Source organism: Emydura macquarii, unplaced genomic scaffold, assembly GCF_026122565.2.
Source record: "Emydura macquarii macquarii isolate MOO-44397 ecotype Brisbane River unplaced genomic scaffold, CSIRO-AGI_Emac_v2 contig_3470, whole genome shotgun sequence".
Classification (NCBI taxonomy): domain Eukaryota; kingdom Metazoa; phylum Chordata; order Testudines; family Chelidae; genus Emydura; species Emydura macquarii.
The window spans coordinates 8,016,414-8,022,413 of record NW_027133607.1 but is presented as its reverse complement, the minus strand read 5'-3'; positions in this window follow the sequence as shown (position 1 = coordinate 8,022,413).

Below are 6,000 nucleotides of genomic sequence, written 5' to 3'. Positions count from 1 at the left end.
CGTAACCTCCTTGGGGTAGGCGCCATGTCTCCCTCGGCGTGGTTACCACAGCGCGGAGCACGCTGCCCCAGCTTTATTATTATTATTATTATTATTATTTTTAAAAGACACTTCTCTTCCCTCGTCATCCACTTTCCAGCTGCCAGTCCTGAATTAGGCACCCCATGCTCCAGGCTCTGTGATACAGGCTGCAGGACAAAACCACCAGTGCCCTGCTCGGACTGCTGCTGGGCGGCCTGCCATTTTTGCAAACCCTCTCTCCAAACCAGGATGGGTCGGCGACCCTCTCTGAAGGGGACCCCTCCACCCCACGGCCAGAGGAGGGGGGGATTGAGTCTCCTGGGCACCCCGAAGGGTTACAAACCCCAAGCGAGCGGGTGGACGGTGCGATCTGCGATTGAAACCAAACAACCAAAGGCCGGCGAGCAAAGGGAAAGCCAGCCCACCCCAACGACACCCCCCCAGGCTCCGCGGGCCGGCTGGAGCGCGGAGACGTGTCCGTCCTGCCCCGGCTGCGCCTAGACCGGCCGCAGCTGCCTGCTTCCATGCCCAGCTGTGCGCTCACCTGTGCCAGCTGTTGCGGTCCCAGGCTCCCTCTCTCCCATGGTCGCGGGGACGGGGGGGGGGGGTCTTCTCGCTGCCCCCCCTGCACCCTCACCGTGGCTGCGCTTCACCACGCAGTCCTGCCCCTCCTCTGCGCATCGTTTGAGGGCAGGGACATGGCTTCCCCCCCCCTTTTGTTTATATGGGGGGAGTGAACTGAGCCTTCCGCCCCCCCCAGCCAACAAACAAAGGGCGGATCAAAGGGGTCGGTCCCTGGGGCTAGCGGGGGCCCGCAGTTAATGCAATAGCCGGGCGAGCGGCGCTGCCCAGGGCTTTCAAGCCTGGGGTAGTGGCCAGAGGCCGGCCAGGGGCATGGGCATCACTGGGGGTGGAGGGTGGTTTTTGGTGCCGGGCTCTCCCCTCCGCTTCGCTACAGCGCCCAGGGAAACATGTCCGCGCCGCTGTCACCTTTCGCAGGAGCTGCCTGCCCCAGCCATCCGCCGAGCCCCAGGAAGTAAAAACGGGGCTGGGAGGAGGCAAAGGAGGCAGGAGAGAAAGTGAAAACTGACCCGGGAAGCGAACGCGGGGTTGCACTTCCCGCAGGGTCGGCGGCGTGCTTCGCAAACCAGCGAATGCCCAGCACAAAAAAAAAAAAAGAAAAAAAAAAAAGAGGGGGTGTTTATTCTCCGTAGGGCCACCCTCTTTTCCTTTTATTCCTGCGGCCATCAGATGGGCCGAGGGATCTGCCACACGCCGGGGGAAGGAAGCAGGCAGCAGTTTATCCCCCTCCCTCTTCCCCCCCCCCCAAAAAAACAAAAAACCTCCCCAAAAAATTGCACCACAATCTGATTTTTTTTTTAAACGCAGCCTTCGGAGGAGAGGGGCCTGGCAGTGGGAAGCGATTGGCGTCGCATCACCGTGTGAATGGTGTTTTCATGGCGGCAGGTTTTGAATCCACACTCCAATCCCCACTCCTCCCGAGGAGGGCAGCCGCAGGCGATGTGAAGGAAGGAAGCTCTTGCCGTACAGTAAAAAGCCCTCATCATAAAGGGGAGAGGCTTTAAAAATGGTGTCTCTAGCTCGCTGAGCCCACACAGCATTGTGTTGTTGCATAGCATTGTGTGGGGTCACACAGGGAATCTCCTATTAAGTAAAATGAATCCGAAGTGTAGGAGTCTCTTTCTAAATGAAAGTCACAGCCCCACACCAGAGAGAACAGGAGAGTTCAAAGGGGAAAGGCAGGAAACATGCATGTTAAAAAGGGGGTATTTTGAAAGTCAGTGCTATACATTTGATCAAGGTGTAACGGGATCACTTAATGTTACATACCTCTGTTGAAAACATGCATATATGTAAACTTGGAGAGATTAGATTTTTATTGGTAAGTGTCAGTAAACATCAATTTCAGTGTACACACACAAACCAACCCAAATATATTGCCATTGATAGTCATAGAAATTTACAATAGGCAAAGTAAGAAAACAGCTGTTTGAGAACTTCTTAGAGTCAAAGTCCAGTGAGTTAGACTTTTGAATTAGACTTGTTACAAATGGACTAGTTAGCGAATACCAAAAAACAGGTCTGATTTATTGATTTAAGCATATTTACTATGTATGTTTTGACGGGTCGTGTTGACAAGTTGTGTTTGAATGATTTAGAAAGCTTTGAGCTTTTTGACTCTCAGCATCTACTATCATTAAATAATGGTCTGATCCCCCATAATTTCCTGCAAGTGTGAAAATTTAAAGAGATAAAAATTGAAAAAAAATACTTTAAAATAAACATTGATTTTTCTCCATCTAAATTATAAAAAAAGTAAAAATCAAATTCTGCCAAGTCTACATATATTGTTGTTAAATGTTGGAATCAAAGGCCTGGATCCTCAAAGGTATATAGTTGTATAACTTCCTTGAAATCAATGGAAGTTAGGCACCTTTTTACCTATGACGATCTGGACCAAGTCTAGGACTTGAAGTAGTCTGAAATCAAGCACACGAAGGCCCACAATTGTATTTTTTCCTTGTTTGAAAGAAAATTATCATCAATCCCCCTTGCCCCCTTCCCCACTTTCAGCTCCCCTTCTTCTTCCAGAGAAATCTGTTTAAATGAAGAAATATGGATAAATAACATCATTCACCTCTATGAAACCAAATTCTATCCTAGTAACAAAACTGCTGGGTGAAAATGAAAAACAGTAGATAAATAATACATGTGTATGTCCCTGAACCACCCAGAACTGGCCTGTATCCATCCCTGTTGGAGCGGAGTTGTTACTTTTGTAGCTGCTTACCTTATAAAGAGAGACTGGAGACCTTTTATCGATCTTTTGTCTCTGATCCCAGCTTTCTCCACCCCTTTAAATATTCCATTGCTCCTCCGTGCCTGGAATGGGCCGGGCAAAATACACAGGGCAGGGAGGTCTTGCTTTACTGATCCGTTCACTGCTCCAGCAGATGACTGTCGTTGGAGTAGGGTTTCTTATCACTTATTGAAATGCTAGCTAGCTATCTGGGGAGTACATTTGAAGATTTAGGTAGCTCCCTTTATAGGTGTTGCAGCCTCGACAGTACAGATACAGGGCTGCTTTATCTGCAACGGGTTTCATTATCACGCGCATGGCCTCTTTGTGGCTAGGCACCATACAAATATATAGTAAACAAAATCATCCTTGATCTGGATTAGGCCCCAGATGAGAGTGGGGCCCTATCGTGCTAAACTCAAGGCCTCTGAGAGCTAGGTAAGTATTATATTATCCCTGTATTATTACAGAGGGCAAAGTGAAGGCACAGAGAGGCTAAGTGACTTGCCTAGGGTCACATGGTGAGTCAGTAGCAGAGCTGGGAGTATGACACAGGAGTTCTGACTTTCAGTAGGTTGCTTTCTCCACTGAACAACACAGCTCAGGCTTGTCAGAGCCTTTCTAGATCCCATTTTATCAGAAATCTACCCACTGGCATTCCTGGCCTAAATCTAATCAAACAAGATTAATTTTAAAAATCTTTCCAGGTCCTAGATTGCCTGGGGATAAAAACAGTTTCCCAGGTTCCATTGTTCTCATTCTAGGGTCAGAGGATTTAGAAAAGCCTTCCCCAGGTCAGAGTGCCAAACCGCCCCGTCAAGGGCGTATAAAGTACAGTCCATGTCTGTGGGCTCTGTCGCAGGGACACATCAAAAGGCCCATGAACTTCACTGCTTTTATAATAAAATGTAGAATGAAACTGTGATTCCCTGTGTTTCTTTCGCACGCTGTAAAGTGCTAAGCCGTTACCGTGGGGAGTGTGCTAAAAACACAGGCTGTATTAGAATCAAGTCTGGATTTCTAATGCCAACTTCTGCTCTCAGTGTTCTGTTCCAGTCTCTCTCGGTCAGAAGGGCATTAGCAATGTCCAGCTTATTGTTTTCTGGGAGCTAATTAGAATTGTCTGTAGAGATGGCACCCTGATTAGAGTGACTGTAGCTTTCCTATGTGTGTGTTTGTGCCCTCTTGTAGGTGCATTTGTGCGACTTGAAATAATAGAACTTTGATGTGGGCCTTATTACTGGTAGTTCTGTATTTTTGGCTTCCCCAAAAAAATGACTCATTTTAGTTTTTGGCGTTAAGTACAGCGAGCAAACCTAAAATAAAGAAGCCATTTGTAGACCTAGTTCCTCTTTCATTCAGTTAGCAAAACTGAATGGTAGAATCAGACACTTTCAGCCATTCTGAAAAAAAATAAGGTTACATTAAAATGTTTTGAATTGGAGCGGGGAAATGGGATAGCTTAAAATCCAAAATCGACTTTGCTTAAAGGTGACTAGCAAAGATTAAAAAATAATTGGATAGTAATAGTATTGTGGTAGTGTCCAGTCCTGGATCAGCATCCCATTGCGCTAGGTGCTATACAAAGGCAGGAGAAAAAGACAGTTCCTGCCCCAAAGAAGTCACTAATATAAGGCTTGATCTACACTTAAAAGTTAGGTCAATCCAGTGATGTTAGTTAAGAGGTGTGAAAAAACCACCCTCCCCAATGACAGAACTATGCTAACTTACACCCCCTCAGATTAAAAGGAGCTAGGTCAATGGAAGAATGCTTCCATCAAAGTAGTTACTATTGTTCGGGGAGCAGTTGTTACCAGGCTGGCCTGGTCTACACTACAAAGTTAGAGCGACTTCTTTGTGCATGTGCCTATACTCAAATTTGTCTCCGGTTAATGTTAGCACCCCGTTCCGGTGATGCAGTAAAACCACCTCTCCGAACGGTTTTGAGCCATGGTCGACCTAGTGAGGTCAATGCCGTACTAGTGCAGACACGGTGTGACTTGTGTCGACTGTAGCTGTCCTCTAGGAGCACAGTGCCCCATGCCCTGCGATAGTGACCGCAATCTGATCACAATTGTGAACTGCACTGCCCAGCTGTCACAGAGACTGGAAGCCACATCCCCCCCTTAAAACACCCCAAGTATTTTTTAAATGCCGTTTCCTGTTTGCCCACCTCAGCGCACACAGCTAGTACCTCTCCCTTGTTGTGTGCAGCTCCCCGCACGAGATGCCTCCCCTGCCTGGAGGCCACAAGAAATATTGGATCTCCTGGGCCTGTGAGGAGAAGAAGATGTGCAAGCACAGCTATGGACCAGCCATAGCAACGTGGACGTCTATGAAAAGTTTGCACGGGGGCTGCAGGCAAAGGGGTAGGAAAGGGAGCCACAGTAGTGCTGTGTGAAAGTGAGGTAAGACAGACCACAAGGCCAGGAAGGCCAACAATCGATCTGGTGCTGAGGTGAAGATCTGCTGCGTTTATGAGCTGCATGCCATACTCACCCACCTCTATGTGATGGCCCCTTCCACCCTGGCCATTAGGTCACACTACCCCAAAGGCAGGGGGCTGGCCGTGCTGCCCAGAAGGCCGGGGACTGCTCTATTGACTCTGGCCATTAGGCAAAACAATCAGGAGGGTGAGGACAGCCTGACAAGCCTGACCGCAGGGCCTGAGCATCCCTACCCCACCCCACCCCAAGGGGTGCTGGGACGTACTCACCCCAGGACAGTCTTGTATTAGCAACATTCATGAGAACCCCGTAGAAAATGAAATGAAAATTACGGGATGTGGATGGCATTATGGGATGGAGAAAGTGTCATGATGGGAACTTGTCCCCCCGTTCCCAGAGAGCCATACGTGACTCATTTCCACCTCGCAATAGCTTGTGAAAATTTCCCAAAAGGCATTGCGCCGGATGGTGGCGCGTGGCACCGGCAGCACACCTCACTTTGCACTGATGCAGGCACTCCAGGGGCGTAAGCGAAGCGCCAGTGCACGCAGCCAAGCACACACGTGCACAAGCAATACAAGCGTTGGCAGCTCTGTGCCGATATAACTTAAGTCAACCAACTTTTGTAGTGTAGCCATGGCCAGAGATGGGAAAACCCTTTCCGTTGGTGTAGGCTGCGTCTATGCTACGGGATCATGCCAGCATTGCTAT